Source organism: Macrotis lagotis, chromosome 3 (genome assembly GCF_037893015.1).
Source record: "Macrotis lagotis isolate mMagLag1 chromosome 3, bilby.v1.9.chrom.fasta, whole genome shotgun sequence".
NCBI lineage: Eukaryota > Metazoa > Chordata > Mammalia > Peramelemorphia > Peramelidae > Macrotis > Macrotis lagotis.
The window spans coordinates 1,411,328-1,428,384 of NC_133660.1; the positions used below are offsets into that span (position 1 = coordinate 1,411,328).

Below are 17,057 nucleotides of genomic sequence, written 5' to 3' on the forward strand. Positions count from 1 at the left end.
CAGCAATTTCACAGATCTTTTCTCGGACTTGAGAGAAAATACTGGAGAAACAAAAGAATGTATGTGCTGAGGCATTCATAGATATGTGTTCTCCAAAGTCCATTATGGGCTATAGAATACCTTTTGCAGTATATCATGTCATAATTTTCTCTGTCATCAAACATGCTGAAGTTTTCCTTCAAAGAAAAAAATGAAAGAATCCAAAGTTCATTTTGCAATGATAGTGATTTTGCTTGTGAATAAACTATAAAAGTAGAACAGTCACTTAATTTACTTTTTGTGTTTTAAGAATCCTATGACTCTAGTTTTTCTCAGTTGTACATAGATAGCATGTTCATGACGATACAAAGAAGCAGCCTCTGTACTGTTTCTGGAGAATGGTCTAGAGAACTCCAAAACATAATCCAATTCTTGAGTAAATGAAATATTTTATTAACATTAATATAACTTTTAAATCTAGGTCATAGTAAAAATCATAACAAACTATTTATCAAAACAGTTTTTCCCAAAAACATAAGGAATGGGAAGTTCCTCTCTAATAGTCTTAAAGAGGTTCTTAAATGATGTGGAGTATTTGTCAGAAATGAGATTTGAGGGCAGCTAGGTGGCACAGTGGATAGAGCACTGGCCCTGAAGTCAGTAGTACCTGAGTTTGAATCCAAGCTCAGACATTAATTACCTAGCTTTGTGGACTTGGACAAGCCACTTAATCCCATTGCCTTGCAAAAACCTAACACACCCCCCCCCCAAAAAAAAACAAAAACAAAAAAAGAAATGAGACTTGAACTTAGATCCTTCTGTCTTCAAAGGCAGTGTTTTATATGCGATATAACCCTCCCTCTCTCCTGCCCCTCCTACAGACATTTATGCATATTTGTATGTATATATACACATCTATATGTATTATATATTTTATTCTATATTTTATATGGTAATATTATGTATATATTATATAGGAAATATTTATATATCACTCTATAATTATACATGTGTATTTATATCCACCAAACCACAACCTTCATTTGTAAATGTACAATGTGGGTGTGGGTGTAAAAAGTTCTTTTGGTCAGAATCCTTTTGTGAAAACTTGTCATGTGTTTAAGACTTTTCCAACTTTTGTCCAGACGGGGTAGCATTGATAAATTAGGGAAAGAGAGAAGATAGAAAATATGCATTTGTTAAGAATCTACTATTTGCATCATGATAAGTGCTTTACAAATATTTTAAATGTATATATTTATTTTCATCCATTTGTACATGCATATTTCCAAGTTACAGAATTTCCCTCCACCCTTCCTTCCTACCCCCATCCCGTCAGCAGGGAATGGTCAAGTTAGCGTTTTACATACAGATTTTGTTAAACATATTTACAAATTAGTAATTTTTGGCATGAGGAATTAGGATTAAGGAAAAGAGATAATAAGATATGATTTTTATAGTGTTCATCACATTCGAAAGGGTTGTTTTGTTTTTTTCCTGTGTGTTTTGTTTTGTTTTGTTGTTCTTCCTCTGACTAGGGATAATATAGTCCATAACCAGTCAGTTTGTCCTAGCTCTCTGGACTGCCAAGCTTCCATCATTTCACAAGGTTGTTGCTAATGTGTACATTGTTCTCTTGGTTCAGCTCCCTTTGCTCAGCATCAGATCCTGTAAGTCATTCCATGCTTCTCTATAGTCCAGCCATTTATTGTTTCTTATAGGTCAATAATATTCCATAGTATTCATGTGCCATATCTTTTGGGGGTTTTTTAAGGGTTTTTTTGCAAGGCACATGGCATTAAGTGGCTTGCCCAAGGCCACACAGCTAGGTAATCATTAAGTGTCTGAAGCCACATTTGAACCCAGGTACTCCTGACTCCAGTGCTGGTGTTCTATCTACTGTGCCACCTAGCTGCCTCAAATTCATGTACCATAACTTGTTTAGCCATTCTCCAATTGATGGGCATCCCCTTAATTTCTAGTTCTTTGCCACTACAAACATTTGCTTTGAATATTTTGGAACTTGTAGGACTTTCCCCATTTTTATAATTTCTTCTGGATATAGACCTAGAATTGGAATTCCTCGGTCAAAGGGACTGAACAGTTTTATTTCTCTTTGGGGACAGTTCCATATAGCTCTCCAGAAAGGTTGAATCTGTTCACAACTCCACCAGCAATGCATCAATGTCCCAAACCTCCCACAACCTCTCCAACATTGATCATCTTCCCTTTTTCTCATCTTGGACAATCTAATAAGTGTGAGATGACACCTCATTGTTTTTTTTAATATGCATTTCTCTAATCAATAGTGATTTGGACCTTTTTTCATTTGGTTATATAGAGCTTTAATTTATTCATTTGAAAACTGTTCATATCCTTTGATCATTATCAATTGGGAATACTTTACAAATATTAGTTCCTTTGATCCTTATAACAACGCTGATGAAGTGTGTGCTATTATTAACCTCATTGTATAGTTGGATCACTTATCTAGGATCATGCAGCTAAGGAAATGTCTGAGACCTGGTTTGAATTTAGTCTTCCTGACTTCAGACCCCAGAGCCCAATCCCCTCTGCTTTTAGCTATTTTTTTAATTGGCAACATCTGCTGTTTGTGTCTCCATTTGAAGTTTTCTTAGCAAAGATACTAGAGTGGCGTGAAATAATTTCTAGGAAACTGAGGCAAATAGGGTTAAGTTACTCTCCCAGGGTCACACAGTTAGTAATTGTCTGAAGCTGGATTTGAACTCTAGAATGTGAGTCTTCCTAATCCAAGACCTGCTGCATTATCCACTAAACCACCTAGTTGCCTCATATGCTGAGCTACAAATTATTTTTAATGCACTAATTTGCTTCTCAAGGTTTGACAACCATGCTAAATTAATACTGAGTTCACAAATCATAATGATAACTGCTTCTGGACTCCTCCTTTTTGCCTATGCCTTTTGTTGTGTAACTAAAGAGACTGTGGGGCAGGAACTGAATATATGGGCTGACAAGAGGAGAGCTTATTATTTTTCTAGCCACTCCTTTCCTCTCTGACCTGTAATTCATTTTTTTCACAGTAGAGGCCATTAGAAATCTCCATCAGGAAAGTTTAGTTTTTTATTCTCTCTAAATGAAAATGTAGGCAAAAATTCTAACTTTTAAAAGTGAAATGATTGTTTCCTCCAGTTTTCTCCACAAAGATCATTTGTTTTCAGAAAGTTACTAAGAACTTTTAAAGATTCAATATAGGAATCAAGTTCAGTTAACTAGCTAGTATTCTGGATGAGAAACTAATAGACGTGGCTATATTGTCTGTTATTTATATCCATTCATTAACAGATGGCTAAGTTACGCCTCTAGTTGTTTCAGTCCAGATAGAGGATTTCATTGGACACTGTCAGTAGGGAATGCTTCTTTCTCAGTTCAGCTAAGTCTACTCTACACCGTGTTCTTTTTTTTTTAATCTTAAGAGAGTTACCTCTAAAGAGTTCATAAATGCTTGTGAATTTTTCATAGTCAAAATGACCACTGTCCACTAGGAGACTTGAATACAGTTTGCTCACATTCTGAAACCAGTTCTAGAGTTCTCATTGCTCAATGTCACAGAGCAATCTAAGGAAGTCGCCGGAATTAAAGAATATTAAACTCTGATATTTGGGGAAATTTTTATCTATGAGTTGTTTGTTTATGTCTTTTGGATTAACCTTCAAAGCCTACTTCCCTGGTAATTAATGTAGACCAAGTGAATCCAGAAAGACCTTTCAATTTAAATCATTTATTTCTATGTCCTATGTACTAAGAGTATCTACTGTTTTCTAAGTATTGTGCTATGACCTTGTGATACAAAAGCAAAAACCAAAACCATCCTTATACTCATGGAGCTTAAATTCAACTGGGATCAAAACAGCCTATAAACAGATGTATTCTACTGGGATATACTACCTAAATCTTTTTCAAATATCAAGCAATCCTATGTGATTCTGCGGGGAAAAGTCTTTTCTGTATATCTACAGGGACTGTAGGCTTGTGCTATGTATTTTTGATGGAATTCATGTCATTTTGCCAGATATTGTTGGGTGAGGGAGAAAGAGAATTTTCTTCAATTTGGAGGACTTGGATCAAGTCCAGTCTGTGATACTTTCTACCTTTACACACTGGGCAAGTTATTAAACCTTCATGGACCTCAGCTTCCTCATCTAAAGAATGGCAGGGTTCATCTAGATAGTCCTTGAATTTTCTTATAGATCTATACTTAGGATCTCTTGGGCTCATAAAGTTATTTTCTAAATAGAAAAATAGTCAATAAGCTCTGAAAGTTCTATAACTAACTTGTACCTCTGTCTCAAGGTGAACAATCATTATTCCTGGGGGAAAGGATTGTACAAATGTGCAGGGTCTTCTTCACATTCCAGTATAGACCTATACTGCTGAATTTGATCTCTCTTTTCTTAGGGTTTTTTTTTTTTTTTGCAAGGCAAATGGGGTTAAGTGGCTTGTCCAAGGCCACACAGCTAGGTAATTATTAAGTGTCCTAGACCAGATTTGAACCCAGGTACTCCTGACTCCAGGGCCAGTGCTTTATCCACTGTGCCACCTAGCCACCCCTGATCTCTCTTTTAAACAAACAAGGCCAAGACAATTCCAACAGCACTGTGGAGATCTCTTGAACTGTTTGTGCAAGCTCCCATAAAATGAATATATGCAATTACAAATTTTTTCCAACTTCTTTGGCAGCTAATCATCATCTTGTGGGCAGCCCCAGTCCAGGAAACCCAATCAGAAAGCATTCTCTATTTTGTCAACAAGAAATAGATGAACATGCCTTCCCTCTATATTGGGAGATGTATACTCATCAAATTGAAAATTCCTCTGAAGGGCTATCTTTTCACATTTTAATAGATCTTTAGCTGTCTTCTACTGTGCCTCTGAGATTCAGTAGCATTGAGTACCTTCACTCCTGGAAGTGAAACACTCCTTGGACTAGTAAATATGATATATTCTTTTCAGTGAACTTGCACTCTCAAAAGGACACATTGGAATAATGGGGAGTAGAAGAAAGTCTCAATCTCTTCTCCCTCCAGGAAGGATTTGTTTTCCCTGCTGGTTTATCCAATTTCAGTGCCACATACTGATTTCAGGTTAGAAAAATAGTTTGGAATCAAACTATAAAGATTGCAAATGATCTAGGACAACCTTATTAGTCTGGCTATAGACAATGCTATCCCCATCCAGGGGAAGAAAAACAAAATAAAAGAAAACAAAAAACCCTCCAGAATCTGATGAACACTACATTCACTTAAAAAAAAAATCTCATGTATTTTGTACCTTAATTCTATGTCCTCATTCCAAAAATAACTAATCTGTAACCATGTTTAACACGAATGTGTATGTACAATATTAACCTGACAGCTCACTGCTAAGGGAAGAGGGTTGGAATTTATGTTGGAAGGAAATTCTGCAAATTAAAAATGTACATATGCATCTGGATGAATGTCGAAAGATCTTCACAACATATATTTGGAAAAATAAAATATCAATAAAAAAATCAAATACAAATGCTGAGAAGAAGAATTTGTATTTTGTCCTAAACTTTTCCTGAATTTTTCAAAAGAATACTTCAGAATTCCCTTTCTCTTTCTGTATGGTATAATAAACACATTATTAAACTTGGGGCTTCTCTTCAGATAATTCTTAGCATGATGTTTTCCAAAATATATATACCTTTTATGGGTAGAAGGCTAGATTCCAGGATCATAATATCTAAGAAATCCCCCCTTCTCTAATTTAGAAAGCTGTATTTCAGTAATCTTGAATTTAGGGTAAATAATGTGGCACCCCATAAAGTTAACATTTTCCCTTCTTTGGTTAGGGGATTCTAGGATCACGCTAGCTTGCAACTTTTCAAAGTGATGATTTAATTTTCACTCTTAAGGCTTTCTAGGGAACTGAACTTTTAATATGACTTTTATTTTAACTTTTCTTATGTTCTGTTGGACTGTAGGGAAAAAAGTCAAAGGGTTAAGATTGCAATAAAATGAATAAAATGGTTAGGCAGAATTAATAAAATGCTTCTGGGGAACTTATTATCAAAGAATAATTTTGTAATGTATAAATGTTCTTAGAAGAACCACCGTATTATCTAGAAAAATCCTATGGCTCAATTTTTTTGAGGATTATATTACTTTCTGATTCCTTATTATAGCTCTGTGATCCAGAAAAAAATTAAGTAGTCATTAACTTTCATGTTCAGGCTATTAGCCTTGATTTTCAAAAGTTCATGAAAAAAATTGTCACTTCATTTTATTGGCTAAAAATTTTCACTCCTGTATCTTGTTTGTTACAGTTTTGAAAACCAAATGCATTAGAAAGATTGTCATATTCAAGGCATGATGCCAGATGGCCTAGTGATCTCTTTCCATACAATAGTCAAATCCCCAATCGAATAGGATTTCATACTATTGTCAAGTACCCTTGACTACAGTGAAACTTAATAAGAACATTATGTAATGGATTAAATTGATATACTTTAGAAAGTAATTTCAAATGTATTATGCCACCAAATGACAGCCATAGGAAACAGGTAAAGGAAATACTGTAATATGTATTTGATATGTGGGATAGAGGAGTTCAAAAAGGCTTAGTGGGTTGCTCAGTCTATAATTTTTGAATCAGAAGGTCTTTTGACTGTAACTGAGTTTAGTGTTTTTTCTTCTACTTTATCATTATCAAAATGATTAAGGTTAAAAAGAAAATGAACATATTGTAATTAATTTGGTGAACTACCATGGTTTCTTTTGTTGTACTATTTTGTTTGAAGAAATGTGATATTTTATTGTGGAAATGTTTGTGTGATATTGAAGTTACTAATATGACCATATAGTAAAACATATATGCATATTTTAAATTAAAATTTATAAGTTATAATTAAAATCTTATTAAAAGTATGCTTTTTATCATAACTGATATGGAAAATCCCATACATAGTCATGAAATTGATAAATATTAGAATGTGACAAATAATTATTCTGGATAATGTTGATTAATATACTAGGTTGGATTCCAGGTTGGGGTATGGTGAAGAAAAGTTTACATCTCAGTTTTTAAGATTAAGAAATCAATCTGATGCATATAGAGTTATACATTATATGAAATAAAAATGAACAAGTATTGTACAGAGTGAAAACAGAACATTTTGTGAGGACCAAGAGTTATGTCAAAAGTTATGCCAATTTGGATAAGGAGGGGAGAATAATATGCAAATTGGTCTTTAAAGTACAAGGAGGATAAAACTGGATTTTAGGTGGCCTTCAATATCATACCATGGAATGTGAATTTTTATTAGCAACAGGGATCCATTGAAAAGTTTTGATAGAGCAAAAACAGCATAATGCTAGCATTTAATATAATACTTTTAGATTTGCAAAATGTTTTACATATATCATCTCATTTGATCCTCATTGAAATAGGCACCATCATTACCACCATTTTATAGAAAAGGAAACTGAGACTAAGAGATAAATAACTAGTCCAGGGTCACTCAACTAGGAAGTTTTTCTGATTCCTAATCTAGTTATGTAACTATACCATCAGAAATCTTGTAAGGAAATTAATAAATAATTTAGGCAGTAATATAAGCACATAGTGAGGTTGGAATACTTGCTGTCATACTATTGCTATATTCTTGGTTAGGTAGTGGCAAGGAAATAGAAAGAAGGTACCAATTCTAGTAACATGGTTAAGATAAAATAGACCTAACAGTGTAACACACATAGGAGAGAGAGATGAGGGAAAGTTAACACCAAAATTTAGAATGTGAGAGACTTGGTGAATGCTAGTGTCACTAATGCAAATAGCGAAGTCAAAAGGAGAAGTACTTTTAAAGGAAAAGAAATTTCCAGTTTGTTGTATATTGAGTTTTCAGGCTGGTCAGATACCTGAATGATGTTGTTCTGAAGAGATACAGTTCTAGAAATTGAAAGAGGATAAATCAGAAATACAACATTTATTAATAATTTTATATATATAAATATACATTATATATATACATAATATATATAATGTATATATATATGTATATATATATATATATATATATATATATATATATATGTATATAAAGTTTTGAGATAAGTTAGAAATCCCAAAAGGAAGACTTTTCATTTTCTCAAGGAGAGCGCACTATTTCAATATCATCTAACACTCAATCTTAAATATGGATTTGAAAACCTCTATCATAGTATGTTTCCTATTTCTTTCTCTCTCTCTCTCTCTCTCTCTCTCTCTCTCTCTCTCTCTCTCTCTCTCTCTCTCTCTCCCCAAAGTCTAATTCCTGATCTTCAGTCCCATATGACTAACTTATTATCGAGCATCTCTCCATTTAATGCAAGGTATACCTTGGGGTTATCTTGGCATTGTGTAAAAAATCACTTTACTTGGGAAATATGGAAACCAAATTCTCACCCAGACCTTCCAATAACTGCTCTGTGTGATTCTGAGAAAATGAGATAAACTTCTAAGGACCCAAATTTCATTATCAGTAAAATATAGCAGTTGAACTAGAAAATGTTTGGCATACCTTTCCATTCTTTCAACTCTAGCACATTAAGCCTAGTGATTTCTTTATGATTTAGCTGTGTCTTTTCAGTGTTATCTGCTAGAATGTATTGCCTTGGTCGTAACTAGTGTTTCTTTAGTCCCTTACTCTACATCTTTGCAGTTATCATTTCTCAGGGTAGTAGTTTCTAGTTTCTATCTCATTTTTCCTAGCATACACTAAGAAGCATATGCTTTGTGTTTGCTATTTTCCCTCAATATTCAACAGGTATGTGGGTGACTCATTAACTGAGTAAACTGTATCAAACAATAAACTTACTAGTTGTATGGCTCTAGGCATGACACCTAAGCTCTTTCAGGTTCAGTTTTCTCGTCTGGTAAAGGTAAAAATAATACTAATATCTACCTCCTAGACTTGTTATCTGAGTCAAATGAGATAACAAATGTACAGTGCTTTGTAAATCTTAAAGTATTGTATAAATGGAGTTAATATTTTCCATTGACTTTTTGTATGTGCTTGCATCTAAATTTGTGTCTACATTTAGGATGATTGAGTTTCCTAAGATTCTAACTGCTAGGTAAATGAGATTTTATTATAAGTAAATTAAAGTAGTAAATATTATTATTACTACATTAATACTTCACTTACTTAGCAATTTGTAGAGTATATTATCAACCAAACTTTTTTTAGATGAGGAAGCTTAAATTCAGTAACCGATGGCAAACACTAAACAAGTAATAAATGTTAGAAAAAGGATTCAAATACAATTTTCCTTACCATGAATCTAGAGCTTCAATTATACCTGCAATCAAATGAGCATAAAATGTATGGAATCTAATATATTATACTGAAGTGATAAAAGTAGACAAAATGTGCAAATATTTACATTGACTTGTAAAAATAATGTTTAGATTTCTTGATATTAGCTTATGTGTGTTTGTGTGTGCCATCTATTTATGGTTTATAACATTACTCAAGGATTTGTTGGCCATTCAGAACACAAAAGTTAACTAGGGGCTATTAATCTATTAAAATACCTATAAAGTTTATGACATATAGGAGATTAGTCATCTCTAATAATCCATATTTACCTGCCACTTTATTTTTAGAGATATTACATATTACTCCTTGAATAAATCCATAAAATACCCATTAGTGTTAATGGGAATTCTTTATGTATACCTTAAAAGGAAAATTTTTTTTCCAGGTTATAATTTATTATAGTTATTCTCCTCAGTCAGCTGCTGTCTAATTATGCCTAAGATTTAGCCTGACCTACAAGTTCTCATTTATGGAGATAGTGAATAAAGTACAGTGAATAAAGCAGTGTATTTGGAAGTTAGATTTAGAAATAGAAGCTGACCTTTCCATTTGTTCCTGGGTAACTCGCCAATAAATGATTTCTGAGGTACTTTTCATGTTTAAAGGTAAAATCTTATAATTCTATCTTAATTTTATTTGAGAATTAATTAAAATCCAGTTCTTTGATTTTTTTCAGTGGAAATTAATTTATACTCATTTTTTCTACTTTTTTGTGGATTGCATCATATAGTTTTCTCATTTGAAAACTTTAAGACATGGAAATTGTGATGAGGGGTTCTCCCAACCTCTTGAAAAATAGAAATACAATGGGAAAAAAACTTTGGATTGAGAGACAGCAGACCTTGTTTCACCTTGTTTCAGAGTTGGATTCTGTTGCTTTTTTTTTTTTTTTTTTGGCAAGGCAGTGGGGTTAGTTGACTTTCCCAAAGTCACAAAGCTAGGTAATTATTAAGTGTCTGAGGTTAGATTTGCATTCAGGTCCTTCTGATTTCACAGCCAATTCCCTATCCACTGTGCCACCTAGCTGGCCCAATTCTGTTGCTTTATACAAATCATTTAAATTCCATAAGCTTTTTAGTTAATCCTCTATTAAATGAAGTAATCTCTGAGGTACTTTCTAAACTTGGGCTCCTAAGAGGATATATTCACCATTGGATATCAGCCTGTAAAGTGAGAGATTTTACTGCATGACTTCTGAGGTACTTTCCAAACTGGGTCTGGGTTCCTATTGACCTATATTGTCTGGATGGACCTATGCACTTTGATGATTTGGGGACATTTTTTATTCACAAGAGCCAATAAATTCCTTAGATATTAATGCTCAAATATGATTGACTTTTTTTTCAAAATACTTTCAGAATGCTGATAGAGGCTTAGGGGACCAGGGGTAAATTATTGGTGTGATACAGATGATATTTTGTCTCTAGTTTTTTTTTTTTAATATGAATCCACATCCCTGAAGACATTCTACTGTTCTTACCACTAGAATTACTGGTTATTCTAAAATCATTCTGAAAATAAATATGAAGAAAATAATTTAGAAGTGTCCTTTTTCCCATTTCAAATAGTTCAGTAAGTTTCTTTTTAAAGAGCAAAATTCTCAAAATGTCAATGATGGTTTGAAAAGGTTGATAAATGTGGTTGTTGAATGGAAACTTGCAAGGATCCAAGAGCAAATCAGACCTTTCTAATGTTGTAATATGCTAAAGATATTGCATGCTGTTTAAATTTTCATTGAGACTATCAAAAGATCAAGAATGTGTATGATTTTTGATAACTCTTAATCTATGACTTGGTTTTAGAAGATAATAGCTATATCTTCAGATATTCCTGTTTTAAAATATTTTTACATTGTGAATGTTTATAGGTATACCTGAATATAAGAGGAAAGGAAAAGTCAATATATCTGATCTAAAATGTTGTAAATATTATTGCCTGCAAGGTAGATGCCAGTAAAATATAATAGTGGCTATGTTGATGTTTAATTAAATGTGGTTGGTATAGTTTAAGTCTGTAAATCAACCATCAATGAAATCTTTAGTGGCATGAGATCAGAACTAAATCTTTTCAACTTCATTGTTACTGCTCATCATGATTGTTTGAGTGGCTGTATGTGTGTGTGTGTGTGTGTGTATTAATGGAAGCCTAAAAATACTAACACAGTACTCAGGAACCATTAATATTAGGAATTAAGCATTTCTAAAAGGGCATGGTGTTTTCTATCCTGTTGTATATATGATAAAAATTGCATATTTAAATATAATTTAAATCAGTTTATAGTTTTATATCTTTTCCTGAAAAACTTATTCATCTTATAGAAGAATTAAGAGTCAAGGAATATGAAGGGACTGGTCAAATTCTATGCAGCAAGCTATGTTAAGAGATTGTGGATCTGTAATAATATCTAGCCCTCTAAGGTTAGAGGTTTCAGTATAAAGTGTACATTTTTAACCTGATTTAGTATTTTCATATATTCAATATATTATGATAAAAATTTCCCTGAGAATTAAGGAAAGAATAACCTATAACTGATTTTTAAAGGCATTTCCCCAAATCAGTTTTTGACTTAGTAATAAATCAAATATTAACAAATAAGTATCCTACTTCTGTTCTTTACTGAAGCCCATATCTGACAATTCTGAATGGAAAATTCTATTATTTATGAATGAATTTAATCAAAATGAGTCATTAATTATAAAAATACTTTAATACATTAATTATAAAAAAAACTTTAAAAATGAATAATTGCAAAGAGTAGTCCTCAAAATTACCTATTAAAAGAACAACTCCAAAGAATTGCAAAGTCAAATAGGACTGTGATTTTATGTATTAATTAGTTTGGAACTAGAGGAAACTGTTTTGATCTCATTTGCTTTGCAAAAATAAAATAAAAATAAACTAATACAATACCCCCTGTACACATATTTAAAGTAACAGTTGACCTTAGACCAGTTCCTCCTTGTTAAAGATAAGGAAATTGATAGGTTCTGAATTTAAATTAATTTCCATTGTTCCCAGGTTTAGTAGGCAATCTTAGAGTCCATATTAAGACCCAGATCTTGAGGTCTGGGTTTTTTTTTTTAATGCAATGCAGATTTGAAAGGAATTTCAGTGACCATTTCACCCATGAAAAAGGCTCCATTCTACAATATAGCTAACCCATGGTCAACTAATTTTTACTTGAAGACCTCCAAGGAAAGTGGAGGGGATTCCTGAGGAAACCTACTTCACTTCAGGATAATTCAAATCAGGAAGAATATTTTTTTTCCTGTTATCAAGCCTAAATACTCCTCTGTAACTTTGGCCTATTGGTCTTGGTTCCCTGCCCTGGGGTGAAGAATAAATCTAATTCTTTTTTTGGCAAGAAAGTGAGAATAGTCTTTCTAATACCATTCCTTTCTCTTTTCTAAATGTTGAATATCCCTAATTCTTCAATTGCTGTTCATTTAAAATGAAATTAAAATAATCTGCACTAGGTGTTGAGAAAGATAACTTTAACTGTGAAATATAGAAAGAATTGGACATAGAAGAGATTGATAGTGGACAATCAATTTCAAGAGCCCTTGAAATAAAATGTTAGATACAAGGAAAGCTTGAACTATGGTAATGTTTTATGGATGTGGAAATGAAGACATAGATGTGAAAGATATTATGAGGGACAAAAATCATCAGCATTTCTCCATATTACCGAGAAAGAACAGTAAAAAGAGACAAAATGAAGGGGCAGCTAGGTGGTGCAGTAGATAGAGCACCGGCCTTGGATTCAGGAGTACCTGAGTTCAAATACGACCTCAGACACTTAAAAATTACCTAGCTGTGTGGCCTTGGGCAAGCCACTTAACCCCATTTGCCATGAAAAAAACCTAAAAACAGAAAAAAAGAGATAAAATAGAAATTATGTTTGTGTGATATAAAATATTTTGTAGTTTACTACTAAGATATATGTAGGAATTAATAAATTAAAAAATAAAAATATAAAGCACTTCACATGAATAGAGATGGACCTAAATGATTGAGAAATCATTTGTTCAACTACTATTGTAAAAATTGCAACACTATCTAAATTATTCTGCTTATTCAGTGACATGCCAGACTACTAAAGTATTATAGAACTAGAAAAAAATTCAAAATTCATTTGGGGGAACAAAAAGTCAAGAATGTCAAAGGAATAAATGAAAGGGAGCCTAGCACTGCCATATCTCCAATCATGCTACAAAGTAGTGAAAGAACAATTTTGCTGTTGATCAGAATAACAGATTAGAGAGTTTGAAACTGGAAGTAACATAACATTGAATAAAAAATGATGTGTAGGAAACAATTCTCTCATCCTCAGCATTGCCACCAAAAAGTAGTAGCCAGAGTTATATTGTTCTGTTCTCATGGCAACAAATTAAATCTCACCTTACTTAGTGAACTCTTGAATCTTCTATTAATTCTTTTTACCTATAAACTTCTCTATTGAATATTGAATATTCACCACCTGGGTCTATCCTTTTTTCTTTTGACAAATTCATCCCTATACTCTACATTCCAGCCAAACCAGTCTACTTTATTGCTCTTTATACATAGTGCTGCAAGTTTCATCTCTTATCCTTTGCATTGGACATTCCCCTGGTTCACCTCCACTGAGAATCACTGACCTTCAAAACACAGTTCCAATATCCTTTGTGGGAGGTCTTTATTCATCCCTTCAGCTGCTAGTGCCATCTCTTTTAAGGTTGCCTTCAATCTACTCTGTGTTTTGTAAAAGGCAATTTATGGGTGTGCTGTTTCACCCAGTAGAAAGAAAACTCATTGAGGGCAAGGACTTTATTTTTACTTTTTCTTTGCAGTCCAATTTAATTACAACATAACTTGTTATGTAGAAAGCACTTAATGAATGCCAGTTGATTGACTGAAATTGTCATATTTTCTCCTGTTAAAAATTTCACATGATTCTTCATAATGAAAAAATATACTACAAAATGAATTCTGTCAAATTTACCTTTCTAAATCTAAAATGTCTCTATCTTCTTCCTCCACAGTTTTCTTTTTAAAGTACTCTTCTGAGTAGGGTATAAGTTGTATGCCCATGGTAGAAGCTAAGTCACTTGATGATAGAATGCAGTTTATTTTGGTCTGCCCGGAACTATAACTTGAACTTAGCTTCCTCATTTAAATTCTTCCAGAATTGGACCAGTTATAAAGTCAGTGTAACAGAATGAATCTAAGCTATGGAATCAGAGAACTGGGGCAGGCAAGACACAATAAAGCATGTCAGAATCAACTGACCAAAAATATTTGATTAACATCCTGGCCCACTGGGTACCAAGAAGACAAGCACTGGTGAAGATTTAGATTTGAATTCAGTCTTGAGTTTACTAGCTATAGATACAAGAATTTATCTCCAAACATCAGTTTCTTCATTTTGCAAGATGAAGATACTTGCACTACATATTCAATCTGCCTATGAGGAATCGTTTTTATATAAATTTTGAATCATAATATAATTGTTTTTATTTCTTATCTTATCTAATAATAGGAAAAAAAGAAAATAAAATGATTATTTTGTCTTTGTCCCTACCTTTTGGCATAAGGCTAGAAGGGAAATATTCCCATGCAGGGAAGATGATCATTTGTACTGAGCCCTGAACTGTAGTAATCCCTGTTTCTCAGTCAAAAAAACAAATGATAACCACAAGATGATTCTTCCTGTACTTTATTTTCACTATATAGGGGACTTTGTCTTTTGAGGATAAATAAATATTTATTATAGACATAAAGCTAATTGGGCTTAGCCTAGAATGTCAGATTTAAGATAGCTGATGGCACTTGTCCCTACAGAGTAGCAACTTAGAAACAAGAATTTAGTATCTAGCTCAAAAGAAAAATAAGTTCAAATAGGAGACCAAAAAGCAGGGGGATGGAATAAGTTCTTCTTCTGTCCTCGCACAATCCTGTCACTCTCTACTTCCCTATAAATTGGCCTTGACTGTGTTTCAGGGTCTCTGACTCCCCAGCACAATTCACAACCTAGGTCTATCCTTTGTTCTTTTGACATATCCCTCCCTGTACTCTCCCAGACCAAACCAGTCTACTTTACTGTTCCTAACACATAGTGCTGCAATTGTATCCCTGCCCAGCTAAGGGAACTCGTTATGCAACTTATCCCAAGGTGCTTTTGTGGCTTTTGTCTTTCCCAAAACATTTCCTAGTCAGAGCTCTCAAGGAATTCATACAAGTTGAATATGATTGTTTTCTTTCTATTAGGATACTTTTATATCAATGAAGTATACTAGTAAAATGATGAATGGAAGGAAATAAAAATTTGAAATAATCTTTAAAACACCTCTTACACTATTGAGGCTTAGATCATGAAACAAAAAACCAGGAAAATATGCTTCCAAGAGATTTTATTTATATTAACATTTCTGTAGACCTTCCAGAAATTATGCAAGTATAAAGTAAGACTGAATTGAAAGGATGAAGAATGCAAGTATGTGCAATAGCTTTTTATTGCAACTTCATTTGTCATAATGAAACTGAAGACACTGCTTAACAATTGTTTGTGACATCAATTTTTAGAAAACAAATCTTTTATGTACAGTACATCTGGTTTAAAAGATAAAAATTCAAATATATCACAAATTCACCAAATAATATCCTTTAAATAAATAAGACTGCCAACTGCAAGTATCTCCTCTTTAAGTTCCTCCTAACAGAAGGCAGTTCTGAGCCTATAATGATTCAAAAGTAATTGTAAACATTTGTGCATTCTCCACATCCACAAATTGCTGTTTTAGCAATCTGGTGACAGTATGAAAAATTATTGTCCCTCCACTTCAGTTTAGAGATGACTGACATTGTACTATTTTCAAATTGGTGATTGTTAGTTTCCAAGTTTATCCTTTTAGAGTTATTTCACATGACTTGCATGCTAGAACTAGGGTAGAAAATGCTATTCCTTTACTTGTTTCTGTCTGCTTTCAGAATTTTTGCTGGTATTTATTTTTAATGTGTTTTTGCTAGTATATTTTTCAGAATTTTTGCTCGCTCCCCTCCTGGGAACAAATTGACATATTTGAATTATTTACTAGGGGGTTGCATATTGAAGTTAGATTAAAGTCCCAAATAGAGAGGCAATCCAGTGAAGTAGGTTTATGAAATGGGCTCTCAGAACTACAAAATTGAAAACTTGAAATGCTTTCTATGAGGGAGTTCCTTCTTTCATATTCCATTACAAAGATGTAGTCATCCAACAATGATTTGAAGATCAGTAGTGTGGAGCTAAGAATTTCATACTCAGTCAAGCCATTTGACTTCCTCCTCATCAATATCTACAACAATAACATCATTTTTGTCATACAGTTAAAAATAGACAATGTAGTATTTTTTCCAAAAATAATCATTAGGATCTTCTATAATTTTTAAGAGTGTAAAGGGATCCTGAGACCATAAAGTCTGAAAATTATTGACTTACGGAATGCTTCCATGAAGATACCCACACAGTGGAAATGGAATAGTAGAATCAAATGAATAAGTATGCTAGCTGATTACTGATTGATTTTCTAATTGAACACTGGGGAGGATATACCATAGATGAAATACAACAGGGAATCATCAATAAATTCTGTAATTTTTAGTTCTGTTAAAAAACACAATTTTATTCAGCAAAAATATTGAAAGAATTTTATTTAGCAAAAAATTAAAAATAGACTTCCGGCCAAGATGGCGG

At 33.0% G+C, this 17,057-nt stretch overlaps 1 protein-coding gene across 2 annotated transcripts in view; it reads left to right on the forward strand.

Moving 5' to 3' along the window:
• The window catches only part of GRID2 (glutamate ionotropic receptor delta type subunit 2), a 1,800,826-nt gene that overhangs the window by 573,341 nt on the left and 1,210,428 nt on the right, over positions 1–17,057 (forward strand). The window lies entirely within an intron of this gene.